The sequence below is a fragment of the Heterocephalus glaber genome, unplaced genomic scaffold (assembly GCF_053883595.1).
Source record: "Heterocephalus glaber isolate CG9 unplaced genomic scaffold, H.glaber_assembly_v1.0 deba00001593, whole genome shotgun sequence".
Taxonomy (NCBI): Eukaryota; Metazoa; Chordata; class Mammalia; order Rodentia; family Bathyergidae; genus Heterocephalus; species Heterocephalus glaber.
Genome location: NW_028258368.1, coordinates 12,915,262 through 12,942,408, shown reverse-complemented (window position 1 = coordinate 12,942,408; position 27,147 = coordinate 12,915,262). Strand labels below are relative to the sequence as shown.

At 36.2% G+C, this 27,147-nt stretch overlaps 1 long non-coding RNA gene across 2 annotated transcripts in view; it reads left to right on the top strand.

The window, feature by feature from the left end:
- LOC147823347 (uncharacterized) overlaps positions 1-26,497 on the top strand; it is a 107,758-nt gene extending 81,261 nt beyond the window's left edge. The window contains exons 2-5 of one of the 2 annotated variants that reach the window (XR_015444062.1): positions 16,814-16,994; positions 17,919-18,021; positions 19,565-19,762; positions 20,470-26,497. This is a non-coding gene — a long non-coding RNA (uncharacterized LOC147823347). The remainder of the gene's footprint in view (positions 1-16,813; positions 16,995-17,918; positions 18,022-19,564; positions 19,763-20,469) is intronic. The other variant, XR_015444063.1, reaches the window with a different exon arrangement.
- Positions 26,498-27,147: the final 650 nt, after the last annotated feature.

The window sequence follows — 27,147 nt, the reverse complement described above, 5'->3', positions numbered from 1 at the left end:
GAAAAAAATAAAAACAGTGTGAGGAGCTGTTTGTGAGCTGAGAGGGAGCTGAAAAAATGTACATAGCCCATGGAGGTGCAAGGCACCTCAGACACTGCTTGGTCACTAAGGTATTTACTCATTCAATTGTGATATTGTTGTATTTAGTTCCTGTGGGGATTATTTTAAAGCAGATTTGTATAATCATAACCTGGAGAATTTATTAGGGTAGTGTGAATCTTAAGCATAAAAATGGTATTGTCAAATAACATTATGCTTTATATGTTAGTATCAGACTGTAGGAATTTCCTGTCCCCAATAGGAGGGAACTCACATTTAAGAACTATAGAAACCAACATTTATTTAGCTACAACTCTATTCTCTGGGTAGATTTACTAAATGAACTCAAACTGATGCCCTTTCTCTATAGCTTATTGTCAAATAATAATTATTCCAGATGCAGACAGAGATTTGGGATATGGAGGCCAGTGGCCCTTTTATGAATTGAGATTTTATCTCTTTTCCTATCTTCTCCTAAGCCTTTGGTAATGTATTCAACTCAAGAAGTTATTAGACATTTAGCTTTATGCACAAAACTTAAATTCTCTTACATCTCTAATGCTTCATGATATAGACCTCTCCTGACTTGATGACTCAAATTTTGCCTACCAAATTTTATCCCTTTGCTTATCCAAACTTTGATTTAAAATTTGCCACCTTTATACAGCTTTCCAAGATTAATTTTAAATAAGTTTGAATTTAAATTATTTTAAATAGTTTGAGTTTATATACATTACATAGGATAAAAATCTGATCTATGGAATATTTATGATTAACAGTTTATGATTGTTGGCTAGGGTTTAACTTAGGATTATTATTATTTGTGTTATGTTTAGTAGTCTAATTTATTCCATTGCATCATGAGAGCTGTATAATAAGAATATTCACATTCTTTTCCCTTTCTTTAAGACCAATTAAGTAGGAAGCCTGGAAAATAGAAAATGCTCAATAAAAAAGAAAAAAATATAAACATATAATTAAAGACAGTATGAACATCAGATTTGGGTTTATGTTATCATCTTTGTAAATTTTGGTAGCATCTTTGTATGAAGTTCAAAAATCTTTTCCTCAGATTACATTCTTTCTTAGTTTTTAGTCTTATTATTTTTGAGATTAATTATCTAGTCTCCACAGTAGCTCTTTACTGAATATTTTACTGACTGGAACATCAAGCTTCACACAGCTAGGACTATAATTATTGCAGGACTAGGGAAGGCAGTAGTTAGTGAGGTTTAGAACATTCTTGGAAGAAAACACAAATACTTGTTAGGGATGGGAATGCTTTCCAAAATAATCCAGGGTTTAAGCAGAAGAAAAAATTGTCTTCCAAGATTCTGTTCTTTAATGTAAGATAGCTCTGTGTGTGGGTGTGTGGGTGTGTCTCTATGTGCTTGTGCTTTTGTGTATGTGCCTGTTCATATATGCATTTAGCCTGTGTTGAACCACTTTTGAGGTCTCCTAAAGTCATTCGGCTCTAGGTTAAAATTCTTCCTGTTTTTTGGTCAATATCTTGTTTTTTTCAATACTCATAGGGTAAAGCAAGACAATAAATTATTTTAAAGCCCTGTAGACATCATTATTTAGTTTAGTAAATAACTGAATGAAGATACAAAACTGATAGTCTTGAAATGTATGAGAATGTAGGAAGATTAGTGCTTATATGACACCAAAGCAAAAGCATTCCAAGTCTTTCCCGTGTTTCACATACATAATTACTGGTTTCTTTTAATAAACTGGTGATCATATCCTATTTTAAAGCCAAACAGGGAGTTCTAAAAGATTTTCACACTCATTGGTTATTAAAATTTCCAAAGATCTAAATGCTTGTAACCTCCTGAGCCTATGATTTTCAACAAAGCTTTAAATTCCTCTGACATTTAATGGAATTTTCTGTGGTGTTAGAACTGTGTTCTACACAAACTGCATTATAGAATATTTGATTTTTCTCTGGGGGGAAAAAAGGTAGCAATAATGAACTCTCATGAAAGGAAATCCAGTTCAAGTGGATTTTAAATATGTACGTTAAAAATAGTCTGTGTATCCATGAGATGTTGGATGATACTTAATCAACAGTAATTGTATTTCAAGCAAAGTGTGCCCTTTCAATACAGTGTGCAGACTCTCTGCCATAAGCCTGGATCTGTCACACACAGGGATTGTGGTGTCCTCTGAATGTGTGTATTTGAGCATCTTTTAAATAATTTGGAGTCAAAGGTCTTGACAAGTGCCATTGCAAAGATAATGTCCTACAAGTTGTCAAAAAAATCTGTGTATGATTTATTACTTAGAGTCAAGTGCTAATTGGATGGCAGCTGCCTGTGAATAGGTAATCTCACCCTTTTCTCAATCCTGACAGATAAAGATGGAACTATTTGTTGAAATGAAGGAAGCCTCTTAGTCCTAATGAACATTTGGGACTCACTAATTGTTTTATCCTTATTTATTTGGAATCTCATTGTCAAAAAGGGAGAAATGATTCCAAACTGAATGGAAAGCACTCAGCTTTTCTACCATGGGATTCCGTTGAGAAGCCTGCACAGGCGAGGTGTGTCGTAATCCTTCTGTCTTAATCTCCACTCAAGCATCTTTTCCTACTTGTTGGCTCCCAGTGCACATCCACACTATTGGCTCTCTCTTTTTCCCCTTTAAAAGAAGCCAATCTTAACTGATAGTCTAAAATGTATTGTTTCAGTGTGCATGTATTACTATGTTCCCATTTGTCAGACCTTCTAAGAATATCTATGGCATGTTATATAAAATAGAGGTGAATATGAGTGCAAGCTCCTTCATTTGTGAGCTGATCCTATTCATCTGTTTCATGGCATAAAATATATTTTCACTGGATTTTTATGGAGATTATATGAGGTTATAAATATCATGAAAGTTGTAAATCACAAACTACTAAGGGAAGTAGGAATGATGATTACTGAAAAAATATAGAACTAGCAGCACTGGTTCTGGTATCAGTAATCAGGCAGAGGATGGATATAGGATTCCATTGGGCAGTGACAAATTCTTGGTGATACAAAAACAATATGTTGTAGGGGATCGTTGGTAAAATACTGGCCCTGAGTTAAGAAAAACTGGATTTTTTAAATGACAGTTTTTTTATTTTTTATTTTTAAAATATATTTATTGGTACATTTTAGGTATACAATAGGTTTACATTTATCATTGGGTGCTTGTACCTGAACATGATATATCTTAGTTCTTATTTTTCCCCCCATTACCTGTGTGTCCTTCACCCCCTCCACCCTTCTCTATTTACATAGATTTTGTTTTCATTTTTTTTCTCATAATTTTTCCTTTCCCTTCTTCCCTTTCCCCTTCCCCTCTTGGGGGAGGGGACCTTTTCCTTACACCTTTGGAGCTTTCCCTATTTCAAATTATCAATTATTTATTTTAATCATTTTCATCCTTATTTACACTTTCAGTTTCTCACACTAGAGAAACTGTATGATATTTACACATGTGTGTCCTAATTATTTCACTTAAGAGTATGGCCTCAATATGCATCCATTTAGCTATAAATGTCTCTAGTTTCTTGTTCTTTATGGCTGAGTAGTACTCTATTTTATAAAAAACCCCCACATCTTCTTTATCTGGTTTCCAGTTGATGGGCACTTGGGCTGTTTCCAAGCTTTAGCTATTACAAACTGTGCCGCTATAAACATAGGTGTGCATACATCGCTGTGGTATTCTTTTAATTCTTTGGGGAAGATACCCAGTAGGGGAATAGCTGGGTCAAATGGGACCTGTAGTACTAGTTCTTTGAGGTATCTCCATATTGATTTCCACAGTGGTTGCACCAGTCTGTACTCCCACCAGCAATGGAGAAGGGTTTCTTTCTCTTCACACCCCAGCCAGCATTTGTTATTGGTTGATTTCTTGATAGCAGCCATTCTTTCTCGGGTGAGGAGGAATCTCAGTGTCGTTTTCATCTATATCTCTCAAATGACCAGTGATATTGAACATTTTTTTCATATATTTATTTGCTGCTTTTACTTCTTTGTCTAAGAAATGTCTGTTCATTTTGTATGCCCATGTTTGAATAGGGTCTTTGAATTTGGGGGGTCTGATTTTTTTCAATTCTGTATATATTCTCGATAGTAGACCTTTGTCTGAGGTATAGCTGCTAAAAATTTCTTCCCATATTGTAGATTGTCTCTTAGCTCTGTTGGTAGTTTCTCTTGCAGTGCAGAAGCTTTTTAATGTGACACAATCCCAGTTGTTGCTTCTTTGTGCTAGCTCCCGTGCTACTGAGAATTTTTTCATAAAGTCTTTTCCAATGCCAATATCATTAAGAGTTCTACCTAACTTATCTTCCACCAAGTTTAGTGTTTCTGTCTTAATATTTAGATCTTCAATCCACTTCAATCTTAGCTTAGTGCATGGTGATAGGTATGGATCTAGTTTTAATCTTTGGCATGTTGAAATGCAGTTTTTCCAACACCATTTATTAAATAGGCTATCTTTCCTCCAATGAGGGTGCTTGGCTCCTTTGTCAAAGATGAGGTGGCTGAGTGTGTCTGGAGTTGTTTCTACATCTTCTAATCTATTCCACTGATCCTCGGGTCTGTTTCTTTGCCAGTAATGTGCTGTTTTTATCACAGTAGCTTTGTAGTATAGTTTCAAGTTGGGGATTGTGGTACCCCCAGCCATGAATGACAGTTTTTTAAAATACTAAGTTTTAAAGAAGACACTAACTTTGGGTATTCAATGGTGCTGTACTTCAATGTGTTTCAAAAATTCATATCTTGACACTTGATAATATTGTGAGGTGAAGCCTTTTGGAAATGATTGCATTATAAATGCAAAGCCTTAAGTAAGAGGCTTAAGGGAGTGGGTCCTGTAGATACCTGTGGACTCAGCACCATGGCACCATCTTGGGCACCAAGAGCAGGCTTCACTGGACTGGAACCTGCCCCACTTTAATCTTGAACTTCCCAGTCTCCAATATTTTGTTATGGCAGCATTAACAGACTGAGACAATGGATAGATTCGGCTTTATCTAGTAGCCAATGTAATGAATTCTGGTGCCCGCATCCTTTACTGTAAGGCTGACTTTTTCCCTTTGGGAGTCTTACTCACTCTGTTCTTTTTTTTTTTTTTAATCTAGGATTCTTGGTTAACCTCAAGTGTCAAAACTGAATGCTTATTGTCGAGTGCTCAGAAAACCAGGAGATTTGCTCAGGCTACCATGAAGTTTAGTTTTCTTTTTCAGTTGGAAGTTCTGGTTTTGTTGAAAGAAGATGACCTGGCCTTTGTAGTGATTGCAGTGGCTCTGGGGTGACCATCCCTACACCCCTTTCCCACTGGAAAGCTACTCTGTTTTCCAGATTTGATGGGGGGAAGTGCCGTAAGCTGGATTGTATCCAGATCACTTCCATGATCTCAGACCTTCATTGCATTTCTCATGTCTTCCCAATACATATTTCAGGATGTACATGTTTGGGTGTGGCCTCGGCCTCAGAATGAGTGATTGCAGCGTTCCTCAGGGTGAGCCCAGCTCTATGTCCAGCCCTACCACAAGGCCACTGTTCCCAACTCTGTACTATGACAACTTTTTCCTCAGAGATCTCTGGCTCCTTCCTGCCAGATGACTCCAGAAGACATATTCCAGCAAGTCTGGTCCTCAGGAGAGGACCTGGGTCTTCCACAGGGCTCATTATACTTATGTGTAAATGGACCTGCACTTTCCAGAGGTCTTTGAAATTATGGGAGTTTTCCTTCAAATTAAAACTCTTTTCTGAGTCTCCAAATTCCTTCCTATACTTTCTTCCAAGAAAAATAGTTTCCTAACCAAAAAGGTCCAGTTATGAGGTTTTATTCCAGAATAAAGAATATATTTTCATGGGTTTGCCAGTAGAATGAAAAGAGACCAGTAGATTTTCTTGCTAAATGATTTTGAAAATTCTAATTCTCTAGGCAATTGGACATGTATACTTTTTACTAAAAATAAATATGCTTTCCAGAATGTTTTATAATATGTATACATTTTATATAAAGCCATTAGCCAATACGTGAGACTTTGAATGAATATGGAAATTTGGGTTTCAGTCATTATAAACAGCCAAATCATGAAAATTTAATTAAATCTTAGAATTTTCAGATTCAATAAAATAAAATATTAAATGAAACACAATTAGCAAAGTGTTTAACGAAACTATAAACATGAGGAAATTAGATGATTAAATATGAACTTGTCAACATTTTTTTTTATTTGTATTAATAATGTTTTAACTTTACATGCTAGCGAAGAATAGGTCACTATCAAGGATGGACAGTTATCACAGATTTGCACAAAACATCTTCACATGCCTTATGTTTCTTTTTTCCCCTGGGGTAGTTCATAAGTTTTTTTTACTTTAAACTGATACATAAAATATAAAACTGTGCATATGGGGTACTGTGTGAAAGTCTGATATATGTAAATATTGTATAAGGTTTATATGAGGTTAAATTAATCTATATCCTCCAACATCTATCATTTCCTTATGGTGAACACATTTACAATATTTTCTCCTGGCTGTTTGAAATGTACACTATTTTGTTATCTATAATCACCTGCTCTGCCATATCACACCACACTCTTTATTCCTATATAATGCGAATTTAGTACCTTTGACCAATCTCTCCCCATGCCTCCCTTCCCTACTCTCCCCAGTTTCTAGTCACTATTATTCTATTCATTATGTTCTTGTTCTTATCATCTTTACTATTTGCCAAGAACATCAGGATATCTGGGACAGTACAATGTGTGATTTTAAAGATGCATCTTCCATTATTAAAATGATGGGGAAATTTCCAAGAAAACAAAATGCTCAAATAGATTAGATTTAAAACTTCCACGTATTTTCTGCAAGTAAGTAGAAAATAAAACTTAGCAATATGAAAATATTTATATTATATATATGTTAATATAAATGACTTTATATTACTTTTATCTGAAGTTAAAACACATGCGGTTTATTTGGTATTTAATCCAAAAGTCTCTTCTATTTGATAGAAAAAGTATTGTGTAAGTACATAATGTCTACTTTGTAGGTTTCAAGACTGTAGCATAAACAGTAGTGCTCAGTAATACGGGGAGTCAAGACGAATGTTTTGTCTTTGGTCTTTCTACCATGAAGAAGCTTACTTTTTAGCAAGGGAAAGGAGACACACACATGTAACAGTGACACAGCAACATGCAAATCAGAGGGATGCCCCAAAAGAGCAGCTATGTGAGTCAGAAAGCAGAAAAGTCCTATACTGGCTGAGAAGTGGGGGGATGAAGTTTTGCTTGGAGATGGTGACATCTGATATGAGCTTGGGGAAGTAGGTAGCATGGTCAGAGGCAGAGTCATTGTGTATAGAGAGAATAATTGAAGCTCAAGACTTCTGGGTGAAAGAACAGCTATCAGGCCACTGGTGTGAAATTTTCCTGTGGTTAAGGTAATAACAAAAGTCTGAAAAACTTAGTGCCGTGACTTTAGAATAGGGTTTGAGCATGTGTTAAGCTGTCCTAACCAGAAAATTAGAATTCCAAAATGCAAAACTTTGAGGGCTGACATAATGCCACAAATGGAAAATTCATCAATGTGAAACTTTTTTCTCATGCACAAAATTACTACAACTATTGTAGTGCATAAGATATATATGAAACAAATGGATTTCAAATTTAGACTTCAAACCAAGCCCTTCTTGTCCCAAGCACTCTTCTTCTTCCTCCTCCTCCTCCTCTTCTTCTTCTTCTTCCTCTTCTTCTTCCTCTTCCTCTTCCTCCTCCTCCTCCTCCTCCTCCTTCTTCTTCCTTCTTCTTCTTCTTGTACCAGGGATCAAACTCAGGACCTTCTGCTTGTGAGACAGGTGCACTGTCACTGAGCTAAATCCCCAGCCCCAAGCATTTTCTGTAAGGGATACTTGATCTACGTTACATGGGGAGGCTGGGCTTTATGTTGATGTCAGTGTAGAACTCGAGAGGAATTTTACAATGAAATAATATGAGCTGATCTAGAAAATGAGTTTAAGTTATATAAAGGATAGAAAAATGGAAGAAAGAAGAAATGGATTAGAAAGCAGAGGCATATTTTTGACCAGGGCTAGGCAACCATTTGTTGTAAAGGGTTGACTAACAAACCTGTTCACTTTTGCAGGTCTATGGCTGCTGCACTTTTGCAACTCAGTGTCCAAGTAAAAGAGCAGCTATAGACAATAAGGAACAAAATAATGTGGCTGTGTTCCATTAATATTTTATTTACAAAAAGGGGTTTGGTATGTGGAATGTATTTGCTGATCCTTGTTTTAACTTATCCACATGACATACGTTTTAATCTAATAAATAGCTTTTAGGTAAGGAAATGGCATGATTATGTGTAGTAAGGATCTAGGTTTAGAATTATACATGCTTGGATTTTAATTCTAGCTGCTATTCTAGCAACTACCTCACAAAAAATGAATATGGTAATGCATGTCAAGGCCCCAGATACTTTGCAGGTATTCATGTCATGTAAGGTTCTTTCCTTTATTCACCGCCAAAGAACACACTTCTTAAAAAATATATGTATATATATAATTTATATATAATAAATTATTGGTTACAGAATCAGTTTCTTATATTCATAATCATTTTCAAGTGTCTTCACATACAGGTTCTTTGCTTGTTTTATGTCCGGATATATGTGTGGTCATCATCTTAATAAAAACAGTGGCGGTGGTAACAATAATAGTCACCACTGCTCTATTCTGGACCAGGCACTGTGTTATGTACCTAAAATTTCTTATTAACTATTCTCAATTACTAATTATGTAAGCATTGTTTTTATTTAGGAGATGCTGAAAGCAAGAATAAGACAGGTTAAGTTTCCAAAGTCAGACACCAAATAAATTACAGAACTTGTTCTTAAATAGTTTTTTGGTTCTCCGTAGTCCTTGAATTGTTCCTTCCTTGGATTCCCCTCTCTCCTCCCAACCATTAAACTGGGATCAAATTTTCTTTAAATCTATTCTGTTTCTCAAATTTTTTCTAGATTTTTCAACTTTGATCTTTCCCTTCTCTGGCATCTTATATCATTTAGAGTCATCATTGTATTAATATCTGTTTCATGCATGGAAATGAGATTGTGGCTTCCCTGAAGAAAATGAACAACCTGGTCCTCCTTTAGTCTGTGTCTATTTACTGGTGGATGTCACGAGTTCTTGCTCATTCAGCAAATATTTACTTAGCACCTGCTAGAAGCCGTGTGATATGGAACTTCTAAAATGACATGACAAAGGCTGAATTAAGAGAAAAGATTCATTTCAAAGGAGATAAAAATCAATTTCTTGAGCATCTATAGAAATATAAATTGAAATTGGGAAGGGGTGAAGTTCATCTATGGGAATCAGGACAAATTATTCTAAATTAAGGAAATAACCTAGTTCCTTCAGAGATCTACTCTAAAAACAAGAAGTTGCTAAGAATTGTTCTCAAAGGCTGGACTTCTAAGCTTTAGGTTGTTTTAAATTTTAATATTGTAGCATGTTTACTTCTCGCTGTCTGCATAAAAAGTGACAAAAATGAGGAGGATTACCTGTCCTGACCCAGAGCTCTATTGCCATGATTTATTACAAGCTATGACAATCTCAGAAGAATAAATACAAAGCCTGGAAAGTGGAGCTGAACTGTCAAAGCCACCATGGCCAGGCCAAGGTATCTTCAATCTCTGCTTGCCCTGTGATCAGAAGTGTGTAATTGTTGAGACTATGTGGTGTGTCACACAGACTGCAAGTTCTTTCCACATGATCAAAGATGACACTGTTTTGGAGCTTGCCAGGTGTCCAAAACATAGGATACATTTAATGCAATCTTTCTGTATAATGTAATCAGGGAGCCTGAGGAGTGTCTTGCTCTATTAGGGAACAATCAAGGGTGGTTAAAGGCAGTCAAGTTGTTTTACTGTGTATAACTAACTGTTCAGGCTTGGGAAGGCCTTGGGGAACCGTTTATGGGTTTAATGAATCACAGATTTTATTATCTGTCCAACAGGTATTTTAAATAACACTTGATTTCCTTTCATGTCCTATGCAAAATGAAGTAAGTGGCTTTGAAAATTGTTACTTGGAGAGACAAAAGAAAGAGTCATGATGTCAGCCTTTAAATTGCCCCAAAGAGATGCTAAAGGCAAGCACTGTCATTTCTGGAAGTCACAAGGGAACAAGAGAGATGAGGCTGTAGGACAAATGCCATTCTGTGTTGGACAGAATCCAGATTACAGGGCAAGTACTAGTAGAGAGGCCTGTAAATAGGCTTTCCTTCATTATCAGGCAGCTGAGCTCTGGACTTCACCACTCTGGGTCTTTTAATGGGTTCCCAGGAGAATATCCTCTTGGTTGACCAAAAGCTGGAGGTAACATAAATTCTCTGGAGGTCTTATTTAATCTCTCTGTGTGATGCAGAGAAATCCATAGACATCACCAGGGAAACTAAGTTATTTGCAAGTTCCCACCAGACAGTCAGATTTCAGAGGAAACTAACTGGCGTTTCTGAATAATGCTGAGGAAGAGAATGATCACTAGGAATGTAGTGAACTTGTCAAAGACTCCTGTAGTATCAAGGCCTGCAGAAAGCAGAGTTCATTTTTGATATTGATTAGGAACTCTACCCAGGCTTTATAAAAAGGAAAGGAAGTTCTGAGGAAAAGTTCTATTTTCCATTGAGAAGTGTGTTTTAGGAAACAGCATTAATATGGAAATGCTGGTAATGGTAACAGTAGTCAAAATAGTGAATTTGTACATAGTCTTGCTTTTCTCAAACTCTGATTATCAAAACTACCCCAAAATTTGCAGCTGAATTCCTCTCTTAGGAATATATCAAATTAACATCCAATAGAATTGATGCAGATTATATTGAAAAAGGGGAGGGGAAGCGTTTTAATTAGATACTTACTATGTGATGGGCCCAGAGAGATGATCTATTTCCTGAGCTTAATAAAGGGGTTGTCAGAGAGCATATTATTAATCAATCTGGGCTTTTAAGATAGAAATGTGCTTTTACAGTGAACCAGGGAGTACGATGTCTGTGTCCCCTGAGGACTGGGTAAATCTAGTTATAGGTCCTCAGTGCTACAGAGCCTTCTGTCTACTCTCCTCAAAGCCACATGGGCCATGACCCAAGGCCAAGCAGAGGTACAATTTGGCAGTAGAGTTAAGAAACTGCCACACTCTGAAAATGAACTGACTTTTTCTGAGTGTCGTTAGTTTTACCCAGAAGGAAAACCAAGGGATTTTTTAAAGCTGTAAACAGACAGAAACATGGAACAGAAGTCTACTTTGAGTGAATTATCTTCATGATCAGCAAGTGATCTTAACATCACTCAGATCATTCTTATACAATCTCCCTTATAGACAAAGGTGGCTGAAGAGTTTAATATGAAAATCAGGTGAAATCTTGCAGAAAGACTAGTAGTGACACATCTAAAGATCATTCAGTCTCTATGGGGTGAAGAATAATGGAAAAATGAAGGCTGGAGGACCCAAGAGGTTTGTCTCTTGTGTTCTGGAAAGATCATGACCCATTTGAAAATTGGGAACCAGACCTCACAGTGTGCTCGTGGGATGGCAGAGGCTGAGCATGAGCCTCATGGAGGTAAGTGGACCAGACCTTTCCATGTGCAAACAGAGAACCACGTCCACTTTGTCCTGTGGCATGTGGTTGTACCAAGAAATTTATTTTATTTTATGTTGTTTGTCTATCTATCTATCTATCTATCTATCTATCTATCTATCTATCTATCTGTTCAACCTGAGATAGGCTCAGGTCCCTAAGTCCCTAACTTTCCCAGGCTAGACTCAAACTTGTAAACCTTCTGCCTCAACCTCCCAGAGTTCTGGGGTTATGGATGTGTACCACTATGTATGGCCTGCTTACAAGTTTAGTTTTTAAATGAAACAAATTAGTGTGCATTCTCAGAGAAGTTATGGGTGGAGTCCTAGAGGTAACTGAGTCCCTGCCTGGTTCCCTGGGGCCAATTTCAGGGTTGTGGCTGCTCAGTTGCTCTTCCTGGCTCTGGCTCAAGGTAGGGATCTTGACCATGTGCTGCAGGTCTGTGGACCTAAAGGTCTAAAATGAGTTCTCCATACTGCACATTGAGGATGTAGAGGACACAGCAGAGGGGGCCTAGAAGATCATGCTGGTGATGATCTGCAGGTAGAGAGTAAAGGTATAGTGGGAGCACAGAAAATAGAGCAGGCTGTATTCGAAATGTCTTGGCCCTACCTTTTCCTCCAGTGATGCTGAGTTGCCAGGCATGGCTAGAGAAACTACCTGTGGCTGGTGCATTTTCTGGCTTGAGGCACTGATGTGTTACAGCACAGGGTCACAGATGGCATTCCTAATCATATAACATTTACACCTCAATAAAGGATATTCCCTGCCCTCTAACACTTTGTGAGTACTGGGAGATGTTTAGGAGATGCTTGCTGAAGAAGTGACATAGAGCAGAGATCTGAATGAAGTCATGTGAGCATCTGAGGAGATGCCTTCCAAAGAGGAATAGTAAAGGCATCATGTGTCCTGGACAGGAAGGGCCTTTGCCCTATACCAGGGGTGGGACCTGGAAATCAGGGGAAAAGGACAAGAAGGCGTGTACATACAGTTGTAAGGGCCCATCATGAAGGCTCTAAAGTTCATGATAAGGATTGGGATATGGGGTTATTTTAAGAGTGATAGGAAGCCAGAAGGAGCTTTACAGCAGAGAAGTAGTATGATTTGATTGATTTTAAAGGTTCACTCTGACTAGCACCTTAGGAAGGACACTACAGAACAGAACTAGAAGTGACTGATCAGAGGCTGGGAAACAGAATACATTCAGTGCTGGAAAGTAGATGTTAGGGTTGAAACTGGATAGCATTATATAATATGAGATTCTAGAGTGAACAGATGATTCTTCCTGAACTCATTTCCAGGTGCAGGGTTCCCCTGAAGGTCTTGATTCTGGGATCTGGATCCAGAGTGTGGGTAGTGTCATGATGGACTTCTGAGGAAGTTGCTGATGGGAAAGTGGGTACACTTCTGCAGGAGTGTTGGCGAGGGACACTGTGTGCTGAGAAGGGGACATGGTAAGCAGTCTACCCTGTGAAGTTGTGTAGTTGGACGTCTGGAAGTCTGCACTGTACTTAACTGTAATCCTGGTGATTCAGTTAACCCCATTCTTCATTTCTTCATCCACAATAGTTAGAAATTTAATGGACAGTTGTGAAGATAAAATAAGACAATAGACGTAAAATGCTCTACTAGATTTACCACTAAATAATGCTCAACTAGTGAAACAGCTATGTGATAAAAAACAAGTGGCAGATATGAATGGTGTTGTTTTCTCCTATCAGAGTAAGAAAGAGTTATACTAGAGAGAAATTCATCAATATAAATAATGTGACATTTACAGTATTAGTTATATGAGACTAATTCATTCTAGAACAGAAATTCAAAATCATAAAAGCAAGGCTATATTTTATTCCAATTCATTATTCAAAGGAAGATCACAATAATGTAATCTTTATTACTTGTGGTCTACAGTAGGGATTTGAATTTCAGTTTCTACTTGAGTGTTTTCATATTTTCATCACTATTTATTTTTGATTCTTCTTACCGGATTTGATTTCTAAATTGGTGTTTTTCAATGTGTTTCATGAGTCACCTTCATTATAATGAATATGTAAAGAACTAAAATAATTTATACTCTCCAAAATAAAAGATCCAATTAAAAAATGGGCAAGTGATACAAATAGACACTTTACAGGAAGAGTACAAATGACTGATAAATACACAAAGAAATGCTCAACACTGCTTACCATTAGAGAAATGCACATTAAAACAACACAGAGATTCCATCGTACCCTAGAAAGAATAGCCATTATCAAGAATCAAAAAATAAGAAATGCTGGAAAGGCTGTTGGGTGGGGGAGGAATCCTTCTATATGTTGGTGGGAATGTAAACTAGTATAACCTTTAAGGAAATCAGTATGGAGATTCCTTGAAAAACTAAAAGTAGAAATTCATTTGATCCAGCTATTTCCCTTCTAAGTTATCTTCCCAAAAGAATTAAAGACATCATATTATAGTGATATACGCATACCCATGTTTATAATAATACAATTCATAATAGTTAAATCTTGGACATGGCCCCTATGTCCACAGCAGATGAAGGGATAAAATGTGGTATTTATACACAATGGAGTAATACTCTACAATATAGAAAGACAAACATGAGTCATTTGTAGGAAAATGAATGGACCCTGAGAACATAATGTTAAGTGAAGTAAATCAGATGCACAAGCTTAAACATCACATAATTTCTCTTATATGAGAAACCCAGAGTAAAAATAAAGAGCAAAATAAAAGATAGATAAGAGGAAATAGGGAGATAGTTTGTTCTCAAGGGGAAGGGGGTCAAGAAAGGGAGGATGTGGGATAGAGGGAAGGGGTAAGTGATGAGAAAAAAGAAGATGGGATGTGTTATGTCTATGTACCAGCTCCACACAAAGACTGTAAACATTGTGTACTGCAAGCATGTGGCAAATAACATGTAAATAAATATAAATAAATAAATGCTTTTAAAAGGAAGGGGATTAAGATATGGGTGGAGGAGGAGGAAAATAAAGGAAAGGGATGGAAAAAAGGAATTAAGATGTATATCATGTACCAACTTCCCATGAGGAATGTAAATATTATGTACTACATAAATATACTCATTAGCTAAAATTAAAAAATAAACATCTGGTGTGAAAAACCAAAAGTGTAAACAAGGATTAAAATGTATAATTGATAATATGAAATAGGAAGAAAATGTCTTAAGGAGTAGGGGAAGTGAGAGGGGTAGGGGAAAAGAAAGAAGGGAAAAGAAAAAATATGAGACAAGGAAAAAATGGAAACAAAGTCTTTGTAAATAGGGAAGGGTGGAGGGGGTGAAGGGAGGGCAGGGGAATGGGGAAAAAATAAGAACCAAGATACATCATGTAAAGGTACAAGATCCCAATGATGAATGTAACTGTATTGTATACCTAAAATGTACCAATAAACTAAATGGAAAAAACAAACAAACAAAATGCAGACTTACATTATGAGGAGAAAGAGGAAATGGGAACTGTTGAAAAGCTCCATAGGATTATAAAGTTTGCAAAAGACTAGAAGTTTCAACTTTATTCTTGCTTCAATTTTCTCATATTAAAGTAGAGGTAACATAAATACTCTCTTGACAATATTAAGCAGTTTAATTACTATATAATTCTTAATAAATATTATATTTTTTCCTTCCTGGTAAAAGCCTGGCACCTCCTTCTGAGGAATTCTTCCTACTTGTATCACAGTGTATCCTGCCAGGTCTGAGATGGCCTGCAAGGGCGGCACAAGGACTATGATATTGGGCTTTACTCCTGAAAATCCATTAAGATATAATCTCACAAAAGACCATAACTGAAATAATGAACTTTTCTTCTTAAAATATCTCCTTAATACTTAAAGTCACAGAAAATAAGATTCTCTTTGCAATACCCAGGACATGGTAAATTCAAGTAAGAAATGCTAAAAGGATAAAGCTTAATCCACAGAAGATAAATAGGACATACGGAAGTTGCTTTACATGTGATGGAGCAAAGAAGCTCTGTAGTAGATCTGGCAAGAATATACACTTGTTAAACATGTAAAAGAAATTGGTTTGTTTGATCTGTTGTGCTTTAAGGTTGAGAAATGAATTTGTAAATCAAAACCTCTTTATAGACTTTTCTAAAATGTTTTAGTGCCCCAAGAGCAAAAACTTAGATCAGGAATAAGGTTACTAGGCATGGTGGGACACCCTGATAATCCCAGCACTCTGGAAGTTTGAGTCAGAAGGATCCCGGCCTGGGAAAATTAGCAAAGCCTTGTCTTAAAATTTAAAAATGTGCTAGGGAATGTAGCTCAATGCAAAGACCATGGGTTCAATCCCCAGTGCTGGGAAAACAAAACAAAACAAAACAAAACAAATAAACAAAAAAAAATTGACCTGTTATAGAAAAAGCCAAGGATTTTTAAAAAATAAATTGATTTAATTTTTTATCAGTGAATAACATTTGTAGCCAGAGATTGTGTGTATATATGTGTATGTGTTGTGTATAAAGCAATAGTTATTTCCCTGTAATGACTGGTACAGTGGAAACTTTAGGATTCTAATATTTTATACTATGATGCTGGAGAAGGAAAGTCTTGTGGCCAGTGAGTATGGAGGCAGGAAAGCATCTGCCTATTTATTATGAGGCAGTATATCCCAGACAGGTGGCGACTGGGGAGACCACTGCCTTCACTCTGACTGCCACCTTCACTCTGGAAATGCAAACCCAGGGCCTCTGGGAAGTGTGAGCCCAGGACAGCTAGGGTGAGACAGCCAGAGAGCCTAAGGGTCTACAGGCCAAGTAAGGAGCCTAGGAGCCCGAAGAAGCTGCACTGACTCCCTCCTTCCCTTTCTTCCATATAGAATCAGTTGCTTTCCTTGTCAATCATCGCTTTTCAGAGTCCCTGGGGATCCTGACAGGGCTCAGTATTTTTAGCTCCTTTTATAGGATTAACACATTTCTTTTTGGCTCCAATAAAGCAGTTCTTACAGGTTCTGATGTAAACAAAAGCTTCAGTAGTTGAGGAAAGTCTTATGGATTCAATAAGGCACTTCAACTAATTTTCTCTTTCAATAGGAGCCTGAAGAATTTTTTTCAGGCTATAAACACTTTAAAAAGCTTTGTTCCCAAAGGTCTTCATATCACTAATACCTCATATTCTCCTCAGGCCCACAGATGCTTCTCCTGACTTAATTGTCAGAAATGATTGAAATCAGAAAATCACCAAAGAAAGGTCCACAGTCTTTAAGAAATGAAGAACTTTTGGGAAAAGTCTGCTTTTTTTTCTTGGATTTACCATTTCTGAAGAAAACTACTCTTAGGACCACAATTGCTTTCTAACAAACCTGGTAAAACATTACTATGAGCTACCTTCTGTTTCTGGAAAAAAACTATAATCAAAGGGACTCAACTAGTATTTCTAATATTAAGAAATTCCAAAGGCAAATTTCTGTGGGTAGATCTAGCTTTATAAATTGTAAGGCCTGATAAAAAAACAAAACACAGGCTTGTCCAAAAAGCAAAGGAAAAGTACCACTAAAAGTGCTGAAATATAAATTTTTCTGATTAAAATATTTCATTATTTATAATGAGGTAACACTGATACATGAGGAACAACTTATAAGATGTAAAAATGCTTCTGATGTCAAAATTTATATAATAAATAACAATAACTTATTCATGTGATACCTTGATTAATTGTACTATTTTTATAGCTTGCCTTTCTGGAAATTCATTAATTAGATGATTGAAATTTATATTTCTAGTAAGTTCATTTTCAATTGATATGATTGAAAGTGATATCAATTTTTCTTAGTGAATTCATGATCACAAATAATTATCGATTTTTTAATTTTGAGGTTATTTTTATTGATGCAATTATAAAGAATACTAAGTTTTTAAACACTGGATAAATTTGTAGTCAGTCATTTCAAAATATAAATTTTAGTATATTTAAACTCGATTCTCAGTGAACAATTTTTCTAAAAAGATTTAACTCTACACATGAGTATTGTATAAATCAGAATTTAAAGTGCAAATTTATAAAATTTCATTTTAATTTTTTCTGAAACTGTAATTTCTAAAGGTTGTGTAAGAAATAGAACTACTTTTGTGATTTGTGTACAATTCAAAATGACTGCATTTTGTTGCTATAGCAATAAACATTTATATTCCTTATTAATAACTGGTTTGTTTCTCTGAAACTTTGTGTGAAAATAATGTTGTTTTCCATCATATGTGAAAGTCGTTTTTTTTTTCTTTTTTGGTACCAGGGATTGAACTCAGGACCTTGTGCTTGCAAGGCAGGCGGTGGAACGACTGAGCTAAATCCCCGGCCCCAATGTGAAAATCTTTAAATTTCATTTATATTTCTAGGTTAGTTAGTTATAGACTTATTTCATTAGATATCTGTCTTGTAGTGTTGTGCTGCTTTCAAAGACAGAGATTCTAAACTTGTTGGAGTTGCGATAACTTTCACATATTCTTCATGATGATGTTCACGCATGTAACTTTATTATTTTGCAATAGTTTTCCGGCAAATTTTGCAGCCTGGAAGCTGGAAGTTCCTCAGTGGAGCTCAGGCTGAGAAACAGGTGGGGCCTTAGAAAGACAGGCTCTGAAAGAAGGTGCACCCAGCCCACACCACATTTCCAAGTCTTGGCCTGCACGCAGCATATCCCCTCTCCCAGGGTGTGGCTGCAGCAGCTGCCACCTCTGCTACTAACCTGTGCCCAGGACCTGCCTTGCCCACCTGCTCAAGGCCTCATGGCATTCCAAGAGCTCCTAGTTGGGCATGTACCTAGGCACCAGACCCATGCCTGCAGGAGCTGAAGCTATATGTGCCAAGTTCACCTAGAATGCACCCTCCTGTGTGTGTCCCTCTTCTCATTGCATTCTCTACATTCCAACAGACTTCACTTCCAAAATTCAAGTTCAAAGTAAGACTAGTTCAAGACCAGACCACAGAATGTTAGACCAATCATAGTATCCCATGCTACTCCATTGAAGGCATGTTCTGTCTACCATGAAGCCAGTTCTGTCTGCTGGCAATATTATTATTGGAAAAATATGTTCCTTAAGATCCAGATGAAAAAAGTAGAGATAGGTGACATTCACGGACAATTCTTGAATGGAAATTATAGAAAGAATGTTGGGAGAATAACTACATTAAGAATTTAAGTTCAGAATCATGGCTTAGGAGCTACTGATTGGTATTATATACAGTACATTTTTCCTTTTGTGTAGACCATAGTCATAATGTACTATCAATACTTTCCTCTGCATTTTTAAGGGAGTTAGAAATTAAAGGCATTTGTGATGTAATATGAGCCTAGAAGTCTTCAAGAATGTTAACTTCCCTCCTTTGATAGCTCATAGTTGTGCCCTTCCTTTACCTTACTTGAAAGCAAATATTTCAGCTTTATAATAGAGCATTCAATTTAGTTTTTTTAATTTAGTTTTTATAAATATAGTGTTCTTTCTGAAATCATATTATTGATTTTCATATTTATTCAGTAGATTGTAATTACAAGTTCAGCTACTGTTGTCACCAGGTTTGGGAAGAAAGACAATTGACTTTTTATAGAGTCAAGGCTCATCTGAAGAGAACATCAGATAGCCACAAACATGCACGTATCCCAGTGATAACTCAATCACAGTGGAATTTGAGAACATAGGTCTTGTGAGTTGGTAGAATGGAAGCTGGTTAAGAGCAATTCCGTCATAAGAGTTTCCTCTACTGAGACACAGATGTTTATCTCCCAATGTGTTTTTAGAAGATCTGTACCCAGTAACATTCTTACATGATTATTTTGACTTAAAGAATGAAGTTAAGTTAAAACTAGTTTTCATGCCTTTATATGATGATTAATACATTGTTCCTTTTGTTCTTTCTTATTCTACTTGGTTAACTTCCTAGTTTATCCAATGAGAGATGGCTTCTCCTCTGAAGAATGCTCTGCTACATGTGGCTCTATCCTACACGTGTGTCTGTTTTGAGGACTATTATAAAAAGGATAATGAGGTGGTGGCACTACCTGCCTGTATTGGAATTGAGTGGCTCACAGATTCTAATTTTCTAGATGGTCTAAATGTTGTTCTTGGATCAGGTAAGCAGGTCAGTATCTATACTGCATTGTTTTAATTCATCATTCACTTGTTCTTAGAAAATGGTGTTTTGATATTATGTCATTGCCATAAATTGATGGGTCTCAAAAGAAATGTTGGCAAACTATTTTTGCATTTATTGTAGAGATATTTTTGAGGATATGGTCAATAAATTACATCAATCTTCTCTAAGAGAGTCCAAATTTAAATTCCTTTAGGATCCTAATATCAGAAAATAGCTTGGCTTATTTCAAGCAGTGATTATTTTGCTCTTCCTATGCTAGCACACTCAGAGTCACTTCTATAGTCTTATTACTGAGAAGACATGCAGGTATGAACTCATTTGCTTCCTTCTTTTTTCTAACCATATCTTTCCTTTATCTTTGTTTATAGTCATTTTTATACACGTGCTATAATTTATGTAATAATATAAATCATTTCAAACTATTTTTGTAATAAGCTAGAATTAAAATCCATACATAGGGCCTGGGATTTAGCTCAGTGGTGCTGCTGCCTGCCTCGCAGGCGCAAGGTCCTGAGTTCGATCCCTGGTACCAAAATAAAAAATAAAAAGAATACAATCATACATACATATCCTATTTCCAGCTCATAAATATTGTTATCTTTCTCACTTGGCCTGCCCATGATCTGTTGCTCCTTGCTCCTCAGAGATGGACCTCTAGCGCTGGTGTCGTAACTATACTTTTTCTTCAGCAGATGGTGCACGTCTGAAACAGGGCCTTCAGAGCACTCTTCTCATGACGCTGAGAAGGAACATTTATGAGGGAGTCATTGTCTCAGTTCACAGGGCCTGAACTATTGGTGTCATCAAATTCTGTGCAGCTTTCTGCTTTCTGGGGTCCCCAAGAATCTGGTCCAACCTTACGGTAAACTATCCATTTTTCTGGGGGAAATTAAAAGTGCCTACACAGTTGCTCTTCCTAGTTCCTGTGGCTGTGGTGTTACTAGGGCAGTAATCCAGGCCTCTTGCCAAGGTCAGGGCCCCACTAAGGCCATGTTTCTTGATGGAGTTCAAAGGTTCTGACAAAGTACCTCTTTCCAACATGCAGATGTCCTTGCTGAGTCACATGTGGCCATGCAGAATGTCATCAGTATATTATGGGTGACGCTTTGTAAAGAAAAACTTTTTAAGTCATCACCTATTCCAGGCCCAGTGGATTTTCTCCTTTGACATGCCTGCTGGCTTTAGGCTGTGTATCCCAGAAGTTTCCAAACCTTAAGTTCAGGTGTGAAAAGAGGAGTCATTTGAACTCTGGAAGCTTTCCACCAAAAGAAGGAGAAATCATTGGAAGATACCGGGCACATTTTCCTAAGGGCAGAAGTTTGATGAGTGAAAATGAGAGTAAGGTAGAAAGAAGTTGAAATTGTTGGTTCTCTAAATACCCCGACTTGGTATGTGGCCATAACAAAACTGTTAAGTAAAAGGTTGAAGGAAGTGGAGAAATGAGATCCATTTAACAGGACACTTTGGGAGTTCTTTTGCTGACTTTTTCTTCAGAGATCTTATTATAGGCTGTCATGGGACCATCATAAGAGGTAACAGTAAAAACAGAAAGTATTATAGGCTTATGGCTGAGATTGTGGGCCTTTCATGAGAAGGTGACTGTTTCAAAGTCCTGTCTGAATTTACTACTAAAGCAGGAAAATGTATTCTGACTCTTTGTATATATTCAGCAATGCAAAGTGCACTGATGTATATGAAATCTGGGAGAATAAGACTGGAGAGATTGACAGACATGGCAGTTGTAGTATTATACAGAATCAAGTGTGAGTGTGTAGGGAGCAAAGGGGTCCTGGCACACAAAGGGATGTTAGGTCAGTTAGGGGCTGTGGGCTGCATTTTTCTGAGGTGGAGGAGGTTTTGATGAAACTTAGACTTGACCATGTCCGAGTCCAAATGGCTTTAACACTGAGGTAGATAGGGTCTGAGGAGGGTGTGAGACAACACAGTATGCTCATGTCTCAGCAGCTAGGACTTTAGGAATGGTGGTCCATGGTCTATGTGGCTGGAGACCCAGGAGGAAGGTCTAGTCTTTAGAGAAGCAGAAAAGGCAGAAAGGTCACAGAGATGGCAGCAGATGATCCAGATGAAGTGCGTGCTATGACTGTGAATTAACTCCGTTTTTTCCTATTGAAAGTTTTAATATTCTCACTTGAAGTGCTTTATTTTAAAAATATGATAAAATCAATTTTCACCATTTTGTGATTTTTTAAAATGCAAATTATTTCATGTAATACATGAGGTATTTTCTTTTATGAAAAATGAAAATAGTGTGATTTTTTAGTTAATTCCTGAATCCAGTTTTATAAGTGAACCCCACCTTCTTTTTGTAGTTTTATCAGACTTAGGATACCTATTATTTATTTGAATTTTATATTATTATATTCTTATATTTTCATTTAAAATCATGTCTAAAATAAAAAGATCTGAAAGAAGTATGATGTACTGATTTGTCCTTGGCAATACTGCTAAAGGAGAACATGATGGCTGCCTCTCACATGCCTGTATTTCATGACTTGCCTTCTTTGGACATGCATTGCTTTAATATTCAGAAAATTAAGAAATGCTCTTCAACAATTTTATAGTTGACCATTCTTCAAATATCCTTTTCAATATCATTAAGGTTCATGCTTCATTTAACACACACATATCTGCATTGTAAACACAGCTATAAGAAATTCAGTCTTCAGAGTTTTGTGCTTTATTTGTGTTTTGTACAGGTATTAGTATCCCCATAATGCCACAGATTCTATTGTTTCAGAAACATCTAGGGCAGTGCCTAGCTTAGTTCACTAAGATCTATCTATCTATCTATCTAGATATATATCAATCACATATCTAATATATATATATATCACATATCTAAAATTTTAGGAATTACTTTTGGTGCAGTTATTTTATTGAGTCTTAAAAGTATGTTTCCAGCTATTCTGAATAAGTTTACTATGGGATGAAAAGGGGAGAAACCGTTTAGGTATGGTGCTTTAACTCTTCACATGGTGATGTTTGTGAGATTACATAGTATGCTGTAGCTGGGCTCTGATGTACTGAATGTGTCTTACGTGGGGCTGTTTTGCTCCATTGTTGGCTTATAGTTGGTAATTTCAACAGCTATGCTAATGTCTTGGTATTGAGAACATGTCAGTAGAGCCAATAAAAGTGGTCTTTTGCCTGATAACTAGGAAATTTGCTGGCTATTGTGCATTGGGACTCCTAGTCACTCAAAACCAAATAGAATTGCATACCAGAAACTTTTGTTTAAATATCATTTTGTAATTTTAAATTTAAAAATTAAAGTCCAAAGGAAGAAAATAAACTTCTTCAATATGTTAGAATGATTATATACTAGAGACAAAAGCATGTAAGTTATTTACTCAATTTCCTCATTTTATACTTCTAAGCAAAAGTTTGAGTGTTAAATAAATGGGAAAATTGACAAAATGATAAAAAATTGAGTGAATTTAGAAAAATAATCAAAGATTAGAAAGTTTTCTTGCTATAAATTTTTCCAAAAAGATTTCCTGAATACTGTAATTGGAGTCCTTTGAAGATACTTTTTCATTTTCCAAAATTATAATGACATTCTGCTTGCTTTTTCTTTAGAAATATTATTATTTTAGGTTTGTTATTTAGGTCCATGATTTTTCTTAGTTTAAGTTTTATGCAATACTACAAGGACTTAAGATTGTTTTCACATCTAATTAATAGGTTTCTACTTATTTAAAAGTTCTCCCTTTTCCACTGAATTGCCATGGAGCCTTTGTCTAGAACTGGTGAATATGCCTGAGACTATCTTGGACTAATGGCTCTATTACCCTGGTCTATTTATCTCTTCTTGCCCTCTCATCACACTGAATTTATATCATAGTTATATGGTTTCCAGCTTTAATTTTTATCTGCATTGGCTTGGCTACTCTGGTCCATTCTAATTTTCATAACAATTTTAAAATCATCTTGCTAATTTCTACTAAATAAATCCAGGATTTTGATCGGGACTGCACTGAATTGTTGGATTCAGAGACTCACAATTTTTCCTCCTTTTTTAATTTCTTGCTTTGAATTATAATTAGGTGTTTATCATAAATGATATGTTGCACATCAGTGTGTGGGTTATTGTGCATCAGCCTGTCTATCTGCTTGGATGTGATTTAGAGAATTATTTCTACCTTCATTGAAGTATTCTGACAAAAAATTGCATATATTTGAGTTTTACAAGGTGATGCTTTGATATAGGTATATGTTTCAAAATGATTGCTACAATAAAGCTAAATTAGCATATCTGTCCCTTCATATAGTTACAATTTCTGAGTGTGTGTGGGTATGTTTGAGTGTGTGTGTGTGTGTGTGTGTGTATGTGGTGAGAACATTTAAGATCAATTCTTCTAGCAAATTTTGAGTATACAATGAAATATTAACTATAGCTACTATGATGCACATTAGACCTCCAAAGCTTATTTATCTTGCATGACTGAAGCTTTATACCTTCTTAATGATACTGATTAATCTGGTCCATGGACATGATATTTTCCTCCCCTTATTTAAATAGTATTAATTTCTTTTAGTTAGGTTTTTAACTGTAATTCAGCGTAGTTGTCAGGAACATTTTAATTCTATTTATTTAATATTTGATGTAATTGTAAATCATACTTGAAATTAATTTTCTATATTTTTATTGTTATTGTGTAGAAATAAATTGATTTTTCAAGTATTGACTTTTTGTTCAATATCATGAATCTATTACTGTATTTATTAAATTGTTCATAGATTCTTTCAGCTTGTCTACATAGATAAATGTGCCATTTGTAAATATTGACTGATTTGTTTCATTTTTTTTCAGTTATGAGCTTTTATATTTCCTTTTCCTTTTTCTACTGCTGGCTAGGACATCAGAACTATATTAAATCTAAATGATGATGAAGGACACCCTTTTCCTGTTTGTGACTTTGGCTGAAGGTGCTCAATATTTTACTACTGAGTATTGTGAAAGCTCAGGGTTGTCTTTGTAAATATCCTTTCTCAGATTGCAGAAATTTTCATTGACTGCTGGTTTTCTGACTTGGAAAATAATCTCAAATCAGTGATGACTTTTATCAAATGCTTTGATAGATTTTGATTAATTAAAATTAAGAACTACTGCTGTGCAAGTGGAAGGACCTGAGTTCGACCCCAGTACAAAAAAAAAATTAAGAACTTCTGTTGATAAAATACATCATTAAAAAGTGTAAAAACACAAGGCATTGGTAGAGACCATATATTTGCAATACATCTGTCAGAGAAAAGACAAAAGACAAGACCATAAAATGGGAAAAACTATTTGAAAAAAACTTCCAGTGATCAAAGATGGTATAATTTGAGCAATAAAAATTTGTAAAAATTCTTAGATTATACCCCAAATCAGACTAAACATTCACAGGTCTATACTGATATAAATAAATGATGAAATTAAAAGTAGATGAGATGGGGCATATACCCTTTAAAGAAGAATTACAAATGATTTTTGTAGATACTCCCTCCTCCAGAAGACAGTGCTCTGTTCTTCTGAGTGTGAGTCTATCATCACAGAATAGAGGAAGCTGAAGGAAAGCAGTTGGAGCAACACAGAAAGGCAATGGAGAAGCCCACTGGCACCACCTTCAGCAAGTGGTCCAGGCTTGTCCCCAGTGCAAAGTCAAGCTGATTCCATGTCCTTTCTGGCTGGTGCAGGGACACAGGCTCTTCCTTCTGGCCCTCTGTTGAGGGCTGCCTCAGAGTCAAGAGTGGGGTTAGATCAGGCAGGGACCTTGAGAGGTACAGTTAGGATTTTGATCCCTGTTCAAAAGTCAACAGGAAGGAAGGCTTTAAGAATAATCCAAATTGAGATGCTTGCAGGAACATGGGACTTAGAGACAGGTCGGGGAGCCTGGTGTTCCAGGCAGGGCCCATGAGAGGAGCAATCCTGGGGAAGCCCACACATTCTGGGAGCCCTCCTGTGCTATATTAGGCATCAAACAAGAGGCACTCATGCAGGCTAGACGCAAATGTGAGTTGAAGTAAAAAATATCCAAATATGTTTTCCCAAATTATTATTTTCGATATGCCAATTACAAATCAATGGAAGCAATATTACTGTAAGGTCATGTTTTCCATATTACTGTAATATCCATTACTTCTTAAGTAAGCAATGCTAATATAGAAAGTCATTTTCTCAGTACACACTCCATAATGAAGTGACTCTTAGATGGGATTGCCTAGTTGATTTATGACTACATCTAGGTGATAGGAATGCTCCCACTTTTACAATCTATCAAGTTTTGTTAGCCTAAGGAAGGGTAATTACTTTTCTGCAGTTAATGTGATATGGGAACCAAGACAAGCACCAGAGATATGAGCAATGACCAAATGTTTTCCTCAAAATTAAACTGCAACATATTTGCTATATGTAGAATAGACATTTAACAATTTAAGTACCTCGTTTCTGTAACATCTTCATCTTCAAATTCCCAAATACATAGATGTAGATATATTCCCCCATGCATGTAATGGCCAGGAGCTAGGGGAACTTGTTAGTCAAAGAATGAACTTTTGCAAGTAGCCTCCCATAAAATTGTCTTCTAGAAATTACAAATCACCTTCCTGCCTCACCTTACCAAATAACACATAAATAATTAAAACCACAAATGCTAACCCTTTAAGTACTGATGTATTTTTAAAATTTGTGTAGCAGTCAGGACTAAAAAACAGCTTTTCTACTCATCAATCATAAATTTTTATAATTCTCTGTACTAATAAGATATGAAGATGGTTAGTCTTTTTTTTCCCTTAAATTCGTTATTGGTACATTTTAGGTAAACAATACATTTACATTTATCATTAGGTGCTTGTACCTGTACATGATGTATCTTGGTTCTTATTTTTTCCCCATTACCTGTGTGCCCTTCACCCCCTCCACCCTTCCCTATTTACATAGACTTTGTTTCCATTTTTTTTCTTTTCTCATAATTTTTCCTTTCCCTCCTTTCCTTTCCCCTTCCCCTCCCAACATCCTTATCCCTTTGGATCTTTTCTTCCTATTTCAAATTATCAATAAAGAATGAGAAACTAGAGACATTTTTAGCTAAATGGATGCATATTGAGACCATACTCATAAGTGAAATAAATAGGACACACATGTGTAAATACCAGATAGTTTCTCTAAGACGGTTAGTCTTTAAAAGAGAGGATGATGGGGATGAAAGGTTACTGCCTTCATATACTATACTCAAAATGCAACCATGTGTGTGGTGGGACTGATGTATTCTAGAAACTAATGCACAGGAGGTAGTGATAATAAGAAGGCAAATTTAGATCCACCGTAAAAGGGATGTCATTGGTAATTACTGTTTTGTCCAATAATA